The sequence below is a fragment of the Corvus moneduloides genome, chromosome 14, assembly GCF_009650955.1.
Source record: "Corvus moneduloides isolate bCorMon1 chromosome 14, bCorMon1.pri, whole genome shotgun sequence".
Lineage (NCBI taxonomy): Eukaryota > Metazoa > Chordata > Aves > Passeriformes > Corvidae > Corvus > Corvus moneduloides.
In genome coordinates, this window is record NC_045489.1 from 12,892,001 (window position 1) to 12,906,630 (window position 14,630).

General features: G+C 44.5%; 1 protein-coding gene across 5 annotated transcripts in view; it reads left to right on the top strand.

The window, feature by feature from the left end:
• Window positions 1–1,006: 1,006 nt before the first annotated feature.
• LOC116451000 (serine/threonine-protein kinase PAK 3-like) overlaps window positions 1,007–14,630 on the top strand; it is a 113,482-nt gene continuing 99,858 nt past the window's right edge. For all 5 annotated transcript variants that reach the window (XM_032124069.1, XM_032124065.1, XM_032124072.1 and 2 more), the window contains exon 1: window positions 1,007–1,240. The gene's annotated coding sequence lies outside the window, so the exon portion shown is untranslated. The remainder of the gene's footprint in view (window positions 1,241–14,630) is intronic.

The window sequence follows — 14,630 nt, forward strand, 5'->3', positions numbered from 1 at the left end:
GTGTTTTGGTCCATGAGTTCAGGTCTTTTTCACTGTCTTTTCTGCCACAGGCCACCAGAGCATCCCATTGTGCTGTGCGACAGGAAAGGTGGATAGCAGAGCTCTCTAGAGTAGCTAAGGCTTAGGGATGGACAGGGTTTCACCACCTCATCTCTGCTGTGCCTCTTGGTTAAGGGAGATGTTCTGCAAGTCTGATTCAGCATGACAGCACATGCTGAATTAAGAAATTAACATTTGCCTTAGTTAGATGGATGTTCATTTGGTGTCTCTCTGCTCCTCAGCCTAGGCAGGAAGCCAGCGGCACAGTTTAGCTCGTTGAGAGCCCTCGTTGCTCTCTGGCGTTCTGTGGAAGATGGGGCGCGTTTATAAGGCACAAATCCCCGCAGTGCCCGAGAGCAGCGCAGCTCTGCGGCGGCACTCGGCAGAAGGCTGGTTTAAAACCAAGCCACTGATGGTGACTGGGGTCCTTGCGGGAACCCCCGGCGCTGCTCCGGGCGGCGTGCGCGGCTGCTCCGGACGGAGCCCGCGGGCACGCGTAACCCCGCAAAGCTCCGGGGGCCTGGGTAAGCCCCAGGTTCAGCCGGCCACCGGCAGTAGTGTCCCCGCACCGCGGGATGTCACTACGGAGCCAGCGGACACGTGTATTTCGCTGCATTTTATAGCCTTTCCTCTAGTGCCGTGACCGAGCGTCACTGAGGGCACCGCTGCCTTCAGCGGGCTCTGGGGCCGCCGAGCGCACCCCGGCGGGCACCGGGCAGCCCGCCCATCACTGGGGTGGAGAAAATTATTCGCCACTTTTTGCCTCTCAAGTAACCTCTGCCTCTCGGGGACGGCACCGCTTTCCCACCCCGCCCGGGGACCAAGGGACCGGGACGCCGCTGCCGCCCGGGGGCTGCGGGTAGCCGAGCCCCGGGAGCGGATCCCCGGCTGCGGGGGCCGCCCGCATCCAGCCCCGGAGCATCGCGGAAGGAGGAGGGGGGCGAAAGCGGGTTCACTTCCGCCTGGCTGCAGGAACCACAAGCCCCCACAATATATTAGAATAATAATAATAGAAAGGTTCCCCCCCATCCCCGTTTTTGTCCCCCTGGAAGGAGGGGTGGAGAGCAGAGCAGCGAGGCTGCCGGAGGGCGGATCGATGTGGAGCCGGTGAGGCACCGCGGCCGGCCCCATCTCCCCGCCGGCACCGCGGCCGCGGCCGGCAGGACAAGCGCAGCCTCCCCGCGGAGAGGCCAGGGAGAAGGTCTGTGCTTTGCCTTTGTACCTAGCGTGCCCGGCACGGCTGTGCCCTGGGCGGAGGGGCTGGGCGGGCTCCTGGCAGCCCGCGGTCCCCTGCAGCCAGCCAGCCGGGCAACAAAGCCCAGCCGGGGTCCGTGCGAGGCTGCAGCTTGCGGGGGGCTGGGGAGAGCCGTGGCTCTTTGTCAGCATCCGGCTCTCTTCGGAAGTTCCCAAATCTGTGCCTTGTAACCGCCCCGAACCCTGTCCTCTGGCTGGGGGTCTGGTTAGTTTGAGGCTCCAGGGAAAACTGGCTCCATGGAAAAGGCTCTGGCATGTGCCCGGCGGTGCCGGTTGGGCCTGGATGCTGCGGGACCGGGATGCCGCGCTGCTGGCTGGCGCTGCAGGCAGGCACGGGGAGCCTGGCGAGGAGCGGGAAGGGGGGGAGGCCAAGGGCTCTGCAGGCTCCTCGTGTGAGCCACCGGCGAGCCAGGCTGCTTGTCCGCTGGGCCGAGTTGAGTGCCAGAGATGCACCTTCCCATGCCAGATGCACCTTCAGGGACTTGCCATTCAAATATCTTAAGATCAGTTGCTTTTCACATATTAAACATTTCCCAACTTTTGTCTTGTTATTTTTAATCTGGAGGCTCAGCGGGATGGTCTTGAGTGTCTTTACACGAGTCACTTCCAGACTCACAGGAGGACAGTGATTGGAACGGGCTGCCTTTGAAGCCAGTCACAGCCTAAAACTCCTAATCTTGCCAGTGCCATAATCCATCCGCCTGTCTAGCCATTCCCGGTTTGGATCTGATGCCCTAGTTTAAGGGATCACCATCAACTGGCTGAGCAGTTTAAGAGATTGATAATGGTAAATACAATATTAGAAGTGGAGATGAGCACTGTGGACTTCTACTGAAACAAGACCGAAGGTTAAATTAGCCATCCTCCCCTTGGGTCAGGTGCAGAGCTCCCCTCTGTCCTGTTACTGTAACTTCTGTGCAGCATTTTCTCGCTCGGCAGACTCTGGGTGTACTCTCCAACAGAGATAGTGAGCGCTGAGATGCTGGAGAAACTTTGTTGCAGCAAAGTCTCTAACGCTGACAGAAGTCCCATCAGGGATGACTTACTGGCTGCTGGAACACTCTTTCCATTCTTTTTAAAGAAGTAACTGCTCTAATTGCACCCCCACATGTTAACAGTTTTCTTCACAAAGGTGAAGCCTGTGGTCTGTATGTCTTCAAGTCATTCTCATTGGAGTGAGAATTCGCAGGATCATGCAAAGATTCAGGTTAGGATAAGTATATGTTAACTGAGAGATAAATGTGTTGACTGCTGTGCTCTCTGGTATACTTTTAAAAGGAAGAGAGGCTGATGAGCGGGATGGGCAAGGCTATTCCAATAGCTCTGTTGTTGAAAGTGACTTCTAAACTAGGGATCATAAGTATGCTGATTCTGTTTGTATTTATCTTCATTCTTTTTAAATTTGTGTTTAATGTCTAAGAGAGCTGAACACCTTGAATTCCAGAGTGCTTTGATGCCTCAAACCTGTATACTGGTAGCTGAGCATTGTACTTTGGAAATCCTGCCAGTGGCCTCCACAATTTAATATTACTTTAATGTATAGCAGTGTATAAGGGAAGTGATTTGCTTAAGACTAGTGTAAGACTGGGGAAAAAACCCTGGCCTCTCATTGCCCTGTGCCTCTACTTCCCCTTCCAATTCCATTCTTCTTGCCCCTTTTTGTTCAGCCAGAAGTGTGACAGCTAGAGTTGTTTAGGAGCTACTTGCCCTCCTTTCTGAACCTTTTACAGGAACTACTGTCACAGGAGGGAAGAGAGAAGAGAAAGTGTGAGTGTTCAGTCTAGAGAGATATCCAGAAATGAAGGTATGGCACAGAAGGAATGAGAAGCAGTGAGCTAATGTGGTCTGAGAGCTGTTTCATGAAAAAAACAAACTACTGGTCTATCTGTCATCTTGCTCATTTCCTTTCATGAAGACTGAAGGTGTGTTGAAAACAGTTTAAAGTTCATGTTCTGAAGCATGTGAATTAAGCTCCTAAATTATATGTGAGGAAGTGGAGTGACTTCTCAGTGGTCCTGCAGTCACAGCCTCGCGTAGCATTCAGCTGGGGTGCAAGTGTCTCATGGTGTGGTTACTTGCAAAGAGTTTTAATAATGGGCTGAGGAACACAGTTTCTCTTTTGCTTGTGAATCTGCAGAGGAAGGGAAATAATTTTCTTTGATTCTGCTTCCCTTTGAATAATTTCTTCTGAGATCTCTTCTGCCTGTGAAGTGACTTGAATTTGTGGTGGGGACAGGATGTAACTCTGGTTTCTTGGTCAGCTGGAGAAGAAAGCCCTAACTGGTTAGGCAGTTATGTAGATCTGCTGCTGTAATACAGTTGACAGCTACAATAGCATGGTTAAGTCTAATTCATTTGTGTATCTTTCCTGTAAAAACTGAGTCTTGTGAAGGTAACCATCACTTCAGAGTCAGTTACACTCAGCTGTGAGCTTGGGGTTTATACCACAGAAACATTTGCCCTAGCACAGGGACAAGTGGGTAGGAGTAAAAATAGTAAAATATTAACTTTGGATTATACTATTTGTTGCAAAGATGTGAAAATAAGTGAGAGGTGCTTTACCTGTGAATGAAGTACAGTCCTGAAAGATAGAAGTATGGCACAGTGCTGAACAGTGTGGTACAGGTAGGGCCGTCCCCCTGCCATAGGCAGCAGTGATCCAGAGCATGAATCTTACTGCATCTGTTGTCTGACGTAGATGTTTCAATTGCTGAGATTTCAAATTAGTCTGTAAAAACTAGGATAACACATCCCCCAAAAGCCTTACCAGCAGTTGCAATGTTATTTGAATGCTGTTGTGTGGATTTCTCTTTTAAACTGGGTTTACTCTCCAGAAGCCAGGGAAATCTGAATATTTATCTGCATTAGCAGAATGGTATTAAATGCAAAATCCTTAGCTGCCATGAATATTTATTCTTATCTTGGCTGGCTTCAAACTGCATCTCTGGCTGATTGCCATCCCTGAAGGTTATTTTCACAGAGGTTTTGGAGTGGACGCTCACACACTGATACACCTCTAGATTTCACGTTCCCTGATATTTCTAAACAGATTGTCAGTAGTTGGCAAACAACTCCATAAAAACAGACAGTCATTGAAGAAAGTATGGGCCCAAAAATACCTTTGGGCATCAACAGATATCACTTTAAATCATCGTTTCAGTATATGTAAATACTCCCAGTCTCTCACAGCGCTCTCTTAAGATTGAGTGCCTTGAAATTATCCTCCTAGTTGTAGCCTTAGCTCTTCAGATAGAATAAGATACATTTTGAGATCCTAAAGGATTTTTTCGTTTGAAAACTCCCCAGTAATCTTTCTTTCAGTGCATCATATTCTACAAGGTTTCACTATGGAACCAGTGGTCCATAGTCACAGGTCTGTCGAGCACAGCACGGTATGTATAGCATCTCCGTGGACACACTGGGACCACAGTGGATGAAGTGTTCTTCAAGTACACTGGAGGGGGTTTCTGAGTGTAGAACTCTCTAGTTGTGGGTGCTGGCCCTTTTGGGTATTTTGTGGGTGCTGCTGAGTACTGGCAGCCTGTCTCCATTCTTAATCAGTGCAGAGGGTGAGTTTAAGTATTATAGAAATATATTAATATTTAATAAGGCCCTACAGTATGATTCTAAATTTACCTAAGAAAAATCATAGAATAATTTAGGATGGATGTGACTTGTGGGGTTGGTATAGTCCAAATATAGCTCAAAACAGCACCAATTTTTAGCAGGTTACTCAGGACTTGGTTCAGTTAAATTAGCACTACCTCCAAAAACAGAGATCCTACAATCTCTCTGATGCAATTTCAATGTTTGACCATCCTCATGAAAAAAAAAGTCTAATCAGAATTCCCCATGTTTCAGTTTGTGTCTGTTACCTTTCACTGTACACCTCTTGGAAGAGTCTGGTTCCATCTTCTGTACCTTCTTGGTAGGTAAAGGTATATGCATAAAAAGGTAGATAGAGAGCGAGGATAGAAGAGATGTGAAAAGGGCCTTTTCATAGCTGCTTTTCATTTCAGGCAGCCTTCCTAAGGTTTACACCATGTGGTTTACTCTGATGTGAAGTTAAGATTGGCACAGCTGTAGCCTTGCAATGAACCTGTCTCCTAAATCCTGCCTTTGAATGCAGCCTTATGTGACAGACTGCGGACTGTGTTACTGGACTGGATGAAGTGCTGAATTAATGTGTCTCCTTCTCTACCTCTGGGGTTTTCCAGGAGCCTCTTGCAGTTTCAAGTCATGAAACCCATTCATTGGCATGTTTTTCTTTTAAGGGATTAATTTGGTTTTGAGGTGGATCCATCCTGTCATATTTGTATGGCATAAGACATTTCCTTCCCTGATACCAAGTGTGTCCCAAGCAAAGTCACTGACCAGTATCAGCAGTTTTCCAAATTTCAAACCTTGGGCACCATCGAGTAGCAGGATTATCTGCAAGGCAGCTTGTGACCATGAGCATCAAACACAGTGGAAGTTACAGATTTCTATGGGAAAGGGAATGGGAGAGGGAAAGGGAAAGGGAAAGGAAAAGGAAAGGGAAGGGAATGGTATGGATCACCTGTGCTGGCCTCACATGTCACTAGGCCTCATAAACAAGAGATTTGGAAGAGCATGTGAAGAGCATGAAGCTGTGTCGGGAGAGGTTTAGGTTGGATATTAGGAAAAGGTTCTTCACCAGAGGGTGGCTGGGCACTGGAACACGCTGCCCAGGGAAGTGGTCACAGCACCAGCCTGACAGAGCTCAAGAAGCGTTTGGAGAATGCTCTCAGATGCATGGTGGGATTACTGGGGTTGTCCTGGGCAGGGCCAGTTGGACTTGATGATCCTTGTGGGTTCCTTTCAACTCAGGATATTCTGTGGTTCTATGATTCTATGAACATGTGTCAGCCAAAGCAAAATGGAAATTGAACTGTGTAGGAGATAAAACCACCTTTGTAGGTGAAATAATGAAATACACCATTTATGACTTCTGAAGTTGAGAAATTTGTATTTAACTTTTGCCATCCCTCCCATGTCCTGGACCACTGCTCCTTTCTCCTATGTTGTTGTTAGATTGTACGGAGTTTGTTAATAAAACCTTTTCCAATAGGCTCAAGCAGTTAATGCACTTTGATATACATATGGTATTAAAATATTACATATTTAATACATTAAAAAATGTATTAAAAAAATCAGTGAAGCACTGATTGAATTTTCAGTAACAATTTCTGTTCTAGTTCTTAATGGCTGATTTATGCAGAGGTTAGCAGAGAGCAATAATCAAACAACGTCTCTTACATAATCAGGATCAGCTGGAAAAACTGACCTGCTGTCTGGCAGTTGGTGTGAATGTTGAATTTTTGTGGTAGCATAAGGACTGCAATATTAGAGTAGGTCTGAAGGTCACCTACTCTGCTGTTCTAGCCTGATATGACTTGTCCTGGGCAGCTCAGGTGACAGTGTAAAGACCATATGATAGGAACTTGCTGGCCAGTCCATTTCCCCACATTGTAGCTCATTTTCTTGCCTTCATAGATCAGCACACAGATCAATATGTTTTTCAGAAGTTTATCCTTATAAATTCAAGGATGCTTTCCAGCAGCAGTGATACTAAATTCTACAACAGGCTACCTAGAGAGGATGCAGCATCTTCACTGCTGAAGATTTTGGGGAGTAAGAAAGCAAGTATTGCTAAGAATGTAAGTATTCAAGTGGGGGGTTCAGGTCTGCACCATCAGTAAAACATTGCTGAGAGCTTCTATTTCACACACAGGTGGTCACTCCTGAATGTCTGCAGGACAACCTCTCTTCCTTGCCCACCTTCCAGATGTTGCCATCAAAAACATCCCTTTCATCCTGCCTGTGGGTGAATGTACAGCACAGGGCTGACTGGCAGGGAAGAGGCTGTGACACTGCAGCTTTTCTGCCACGTTAAGTAGTTCAAAACATGTAAGGTGTGGAGCTAAACAAAACATGGGAGAGGTTACCATTTCCCTCTTTCAGGATGCTGGGGTGGTTACACAAATACATAAAAATATGGGATAGAGCAGTGGGAAAAGATATGTGTAGAAATACCCATCATAATTCTATTGAACTCAACAGGAATTTATGCCCTGATCTTTAGGTTTGCTCTACACCTAACCTTTAATGTATTTAATCAATCTTCCCATTGCTCAAGGGCCTCATCAAAATTTGATTAGCCCTTTTAAGGAAAACAGTTTATTGCTGAGTAACAGTGAATCAAATCCTTCAGATTAATTAAAAGTCAGTAAGAGCCCAGAACCAAACAAGGCGGTAAGATCGCTGACCTCTGGAAGAAGCCCTGGAAAGCCTGTTACTGAAGGAACTTTCTCTGCTCATCCACACAAGCTCCTATAGCAGGACTCCCAGACCTGTGGTACTCTTTGGAGTACACATTGGCAGGACAAACTTATCTGAGAAAGAGGCTGTGAGTACAGGAAGATCCCCATTTAGTGCTGAGGTCACAGGACTATTATCAGCTGATTTGGGTTCTTGTCCTGCCGTGGGAGACTGGATTGTTCACTTAACCTCCCTGCACTTTGCATCTTCCAGATAGAAAACTATTTTTATTTATCTCTTTGAGATCTCTGTAAAAAGGATGCTATGTATCATTCTCACTCTTTACAGACAGCTAGAGGCAAATCATATAAAAGCTCCGTAAATGCAGCACATTTTGGCCTGGCAGGTCTTTAATGACTATTTCACTGGGACTCCTTAATAGCTGCAAGAACTGAAATGGAATATCCTCCTCTTTCATAGTCAGAAAGGCACTTAAGACAGGTGTCTGCCCAGGCCATTGTCCAGCACAGAGTGCACTGGGAGAGCACATGCCCACATGAGGTTTCGTCAGAGTGTGGGATTTCATTTCTGCCGTACCACCTGCAAATCGTGGCAGCCATGTGACAAATGGGGCAAGAGCCTTTTGCCTGTTTTCTGGGACTTTCCCATAGGATCAAAAAAACTGTCCATTTTCATTTTCAGGTTAGTGCTTATATTATTAATTAATGAAGAAGGGGGATAGAGAGGTCTGTTGGCTTTGCCCCTCCTTAATGTTTATCAGGGGAAAAATTATACCTTGAAGAACTGTTTATTTTAAGATTTTTCCTCTGCTAACAGCTAATGATGTTTACCACTGATCTCCCCAGCAGGGGCTGTAGTGTCTTTGGCTCTGAGCCTGCACAGGAAGAATAAGGGAATAATAAGCTGAAGGGTTGTTTTTAGGGGATTTTTGACTGTTGTTTGTTTTCTTCATTATGTGTTCAGTGCTTGTCTCCATGAGAAAACTCTAGGTAACCATAGAACTGAGGAAATTCTAGTATCTTGGGAACTGAGGAGTGAAAGATGAGAAATATGATGGAGAGCAGATTTGCAGGCAAGAAACTGTTTATGTTTATACAGAACATTCAGCACTTGCCTGCAGTGCTTTGGCTGCAGTGTGGGTTTTTTCTGTAGACCACCCCAACAGAATCTGAGAAGAATAAATTAGATATTAGAGATCATCTTGAAATAATACTTTTGCAATCACATCCCAGCTCTGGCTATAAATATCCACCACAAAAGCAGAGTAATATCTATATGTAGTGTTTTACTGTAATGTTTGTGTTTGTCTTCCTTCCTTCACTCATTCTCACTCTGTGACGAGTGTGAGAGGTCTTAGCACTGACAGGAGGAGATGACACTTCCCCTCCAGCACAAGTTACTGCCTCGCTTCTGCTCACCTTCACCACTTAGGAGACACCTGCAACAGTGGAAAGTTCTTCCCCCAAAGGTAGAGCCAAGAAATGCTGCTAGATTTACATCTTCTCTCTGTTAAACAATGCTGAGTATTAAGCAGAGTGGGCCACGTTCCAGTGGCAAGATTGTAAATTGCCATTTGGTATAATTTTTAGAAATTCCATCCCCAGAAGTATCTGATTGGAAGGAAGTTCAATGAAAATTGAAATTCTTGAAGCCAAACAGTTCAGAAAAATAAGCCCTAGGTCCCAACACCTAAGCAGCTCTGCTCAAGATTACATGAGGAACCAGCTTTTAGTCCCTCCCCTTGGTGTTTTTTCATATTTCACCTATCGACTACAAAATCCTCAGCCACCTTCTGAACACCTCATCTAGGAAAGGACCCGCCTAATTCTGTGGAGTCCAGTGATCTTGTGACCCAAAATATCCTCCAGTTTATTCAAAAGTTTTCCTTAATTCCATAGAGTTTTTAGAGAATTAATCATTTTCCAGTAGTTCATAGAGAAGGAAACGTGCTGATCAAGATACTGAAATAGTTATTCGCTTAAACTGCCCAGATATGGCTTCTTGAATTTTCCAGTCAAGCTCCAGAGGTATTTATTCAAGTAAGATGATTAGATGACTTATTTTCAGTTGGTAATTAGTACATTGGCTTTAGGGAATGAAAACTGTTACATGAGAAACAAGAACAGCAACATCAACAAAAGATTTTCATCTGTTCCTTATGCCAGTATGTGTTGTGTGTAAATCTGTAATTCTCAGCTGCCTTACCATCAACCATGTCTGGAATCTGGGGTGTGCCTGTGGTGTGGAGTGACTTGCCTTTGCTAGCTCCTCGTCGGGCTTGTTTTGGAGAACAGCTTGGGAAGCTAAAGGCTTGCTGAGCCTGCCAAGATCTGTTCTAGGGAATCCCTGGCACTGTCACCACTGGAGCTTTGCACTTTTGACTTGGAATGAGATTGACCATCTATTGGACACCTTGCAGATTTTTAACACCAGTCTTCGCTTCAGAAGTTCCCATCATGGGGATCTGAAGGGGGATCCAAGCAGGTGAAGCCATGATTGCAATTTTCTAGAGTAAGTGCAGTGATAAGGAAGAGGTATGTGGGCACACGATATCTGTGTGGATTAACTCCTCTTTAATCCTTTAGGTTTGGGAGTGGAAGTAGCACCCCCTTTTTTTTCTTCCTGTTTCTCAGATGGAGGCAAAAAAAGAAGAAATTATCTCTGCTCTTCTGCATCTTTCTTGCAGAGAGCTTGTGAGGTAGTAGGGAATCTCTCGATTAATTTGCTTCCTGTTTTTTCAAAAATGAGGTTCTTCCTCTAGGTTTTTCCAGATTTGATTTGACTGATGCATATGATGAGCGGAGTTAAAGCATCCTCTTGATGGTTAATAAACAGCCAGGAAAAAAACTCAGCTGAGGATCCCTGTCCAAGGGGCTCAAAATATGATGAATACAGAGTCATATTTTCAGAAAACAGAAATTAATTATTAATTTATTATTTCAGAAATCTGAGTTAACTCAGCCACGAAGACAGACATATAAACACAAAGACTTCATTCATTATTGATGTTAAGATATCAAACACATATTCTGGGAGACTTTATTTAAAGTGGAACTTACCTGTGTTTTCTAGAAGGACAAAATATCTCATGAAAGTTTGCATATGATATCCCGAGTCTCGCTCTGAACTTCTCTCTGGAGAGTCCAGTCCTTGGCTGCTTTTTACTTAACTCTGAGGCTTAAATTAGGAATGGGGTGAAGTTTTGCCTCTTTTAAGATCAGGACAGTCTTAATTTTGAATCCAGGTGAGCATGTGGATTTCATACCCTTTTTAAAGAATTTGAGGCACAGTTTCCAATTTTCTATTTGGTATTTATTCTGATTCTCAATGAGAGAGTCAAGTTGGAAATCAATGTATATGCCATTTGTGCTTACAAGAAATTACAGCTGTAATTACACAGAAAATTGGAAGCAATTTTAGGGAAAAGAAAGTCTAATTTTAGGAACTCTTAAGTAATTTGTCCAAAGTGTTTTAACATATATGAACAAGGACTGCTCATTTCCTTTTGTTGTATGTGCAAAGTTTGAATAAGGGGCTTATGGAGTGCAAGTAGTTACAAAGGAAATAGATTTCTTTATTGCTTGGCTTGCTTGTGAAATACATTTTATATAATGAAGCACCGATTACCTAAATTAAAAATCCCAGACAATGCTGTTGTCTCGTTTGCTTGGAAGCAGAGACTCTGTGGACAAGGGAAAGCTTGCTTAAAGGCAATCTGTGACCCACTCTGTACCATTCTTATGCTAATGTGAGAATGGGTATCCTGGGCACCATCTGCTGTCCCTGAGGTCCTGGCCTTGGGCATTCAAAATTGGTTTGCTTTATTAATGCTAGGCCATCCAGAACAGCAGTGGTGCATTTGTTATAGTCTATGAAATCAGAAGTTCCAATTGTAAGCATACAGAGATAACTGTCACTTTTAATAATACACTCAAACATGATAGCCACCACTTTTTCCAACCTCTCAGGCAGAGATGCCATCTTTCAAGCTGGAGTTACCTTCAGCAAATACAACAAAGGCCTCTCTGGCTTTTCAGGGTGATGGGGTTTTACTTCCTTGGAAGGTCATTTCATTATGTACTGGATGGATTTATTGGCTGGCTCTGCATTTTAACTTTTGTAAATGCCCCCTAGAGAAACAGAAGTGTATCTTGATATAAATCAAAATTAATAAATAGGACATACAGTGTGATTATTTTTGAGGGACTAAAGGGTTGGGTTATCAAATATCCTCAACTAGTCCAATTAAACCAGTTGAGATTTAAAGGACACCATGCATCAGTTTTGTCTAAGCTTATTGTCAAGACAAATGGCTACAATCTCAGTTGTAAGTACCTAATAAAGTCTCATCTGATGATGATTCTGTTTGTGCTTATTAGCTATATGGTTCTTCCTTTGGTGTGCATGGCTAATTAGAAAACAATTCTCATGAATACTTACATTGCTCATTGTCAGGAGCCCCAAGTACAAGTCAAGAAGTTCAGCTGGTAGCCAGCAAGCCACGTGCTCCTGCCCTGCTGCTTGGGCCTGTAGTCTCAAAAGAGGCAGAGCACACAAAGCTCAGAACCTGCACGTCTCCTGCTTCATCCCTGTCAGGCGTGCTGGGCAGTTCCTGAGTTGACAACCAGTCCACTGCCTCCTATAGGACATAGAATCTTGGCTTCCTTCCATTTCCCAGGTGAGGGAAGCAGGGCTAATGCTGTGCCCTGGGTCCCCAAGCCTGTACCAGCTCTGGGAGCATTGGGGCTGTGCCAGATTCAGCCCCAAACTGCCCACAGTGGGGGTACAGGGGGAACTGGAGGTGTTCAGGGTGTGGGGAGGCAGTGAGGCCATGGTGAAAAATGTGACAGCCTGTGGTCTCAGCTGATGGCAAGCTTTTTGTGGTGTCGCAGTGAAAGAGTGTTTTATGGCAGAATGGGCATGGAACAGGTCCCCCAAGGCTGTTGGGTAATCCCATGAGAGTGTAATTTTGGGGGTTAGAGTCTGACTCTCCTGATTGCCCCATTTCAACTTGATCTGTATGCAGAATTTATTTATGATGACCTCTGTGAGGAAAAAAAATTAACCAGTTACCTAATAAGCCATGCAGCCAACAGGGAGAACAACTTTCAGCAGCTGGTTTTGTCCCCTCCCTTGCCTACAGAGCTTTCTGTTGTTTCTTTCAGTTATGGGTGAAGGAGACAAGCACTCCAGGGCCAGAGAAAATGAGAGTTAATTACACTGTGAAAGGTGCTGGTTCTTTCCCATCCCTGTCTCAGGTGCTTGAGAGTACAGCAGAGCCAGCAGAGTTCTTCAGTACTGTCATTTGCTTATTTTGAAAGCACTGGAAATACAAAGCTGGACCTCTTTCCCTGAAATGAAGACAATGAAGAGTAGGCTTCTTTTTGGTGTCAGCATTCATGTAAGTTGTGTCAAGATCAAGTGAAATTCAGCAGAGGTGGATCTCATATTATGTGTATATTTTAGAAAGGAGAGTAACAATATGTGTTTGCACTCCATAAAGTTTCTGGTGAATCTGTATTTCAATAGTTTTTGCTGTAAAATCTAGAAGGAATTGAGACATGCTGAGACATGCATAGCGGAGAAAATATTTGTATCTTGAGGACGAAGTTGAACATTTGGATGTGGAAGGTTGTCCTAGAAATCACTCTGGGTAATAGAATCACAGAATCCATCTTCCTTACTTTCTGGGTTCTTGTTTAGGAGACTGTCTTAGTGGAATGCAGGTGTAAAACAGAGGTGAAGAAAGGGGAGATGTGACATTCTACAGAATAATGAGGGGAAAGCTGACAACGATGTCCCCTTTGGCTCTTCTCAGCTGAAATGCTGAACTTGGGCAGAGACCTGAGTATGTAAGACATGATTACAGACAGATAGCTGGTTACTCTTCAATTTCTCAGTGATTGAGAATGATCAAATCCCTGTGAAGTAGGGCCCTTACCGACCAGAGGAGCATTGCCAGGCTGTTACAGGGGCTGCTGCCCTGCTGCTCTGCCAGCTGCACACATGGAAGTTGTTCAGCATGTAGGTGCATCTGCTTATGAATGTGGTCCTAGAGACACATGCAGAGCTAGTGCAAGCACTGAACCAGGTATGAGGGGTTCAAAGTCCCTGATCTGTCAGGACAATTTCATTTCACATCAGGGACTAGTGTTTGAATCTGTCACATCTCAGCTTAGTGCAATAATAACTGGGTTTGCATGTCCTGGTTGGAAAGACTCCCATTTAAATGTGGATGATGCTTCAGAATGATTCTGCTGCATGAAAATACCACAATAGGTTTGTTTTCAACTCACTGTAGAAGGCACTGAATTACTGAAACTTGAAGCAAGTGCCATGAAGCAAAATAGTTGTCTTCTTATCAGGTCTTGTATGTAATACCTTCAGTTCACACAAACTGGGACTGAAGAGTATATGCAGGGTGTGTGTAAAGGCACAGCAGAGAGACTTAATGAATTGTTTATCATCTGGGGTGCCAATCTCTTTTAATGGTTGGCCAAAAAATTCTGCTGTGCTTGTACCTTGCCTGTACACTCTGATAATTATAGCAGTACAAGGTGTGAAACAGTAAACCTTTCAAGTTGAGTTCTGGTGTTCCTACTTGATTCTTCTCTTGAGAGATATGATACTGACAGGGTTGATTGAACACTTTTGAAATATGTTTTTAGTTTCTTCCCTAGAAGTAACATGTGCCACTCCATTGGAAGACAATTGACAGCAACATCTAGGTTCTGGTAAGTGAAGGAAATCAGAAATGGCCAGAAGCAACTATTGTTAGAAATTAAGAGTTGGTGTCTGCACATGTCAGTGCAGTGTTCCTTATAATTTCATTGTTGACTGGGTAGGAAAAATAGTCCTGTTAGCATGCTGGTGCTTACATGAGGTATAGGGGTATCTGTCAAAATCTATTGAGGTGCTTGAAAAGTTGTGAAATAACATCTCTGCAAAGGATGCGTAAGCTCTTGGAGAGACTGCGGCAATGCTTCCAAGCCTTTATCACAGCCTGGAAGTCTCCATCTTCAAAAAGGCCCTGTTTA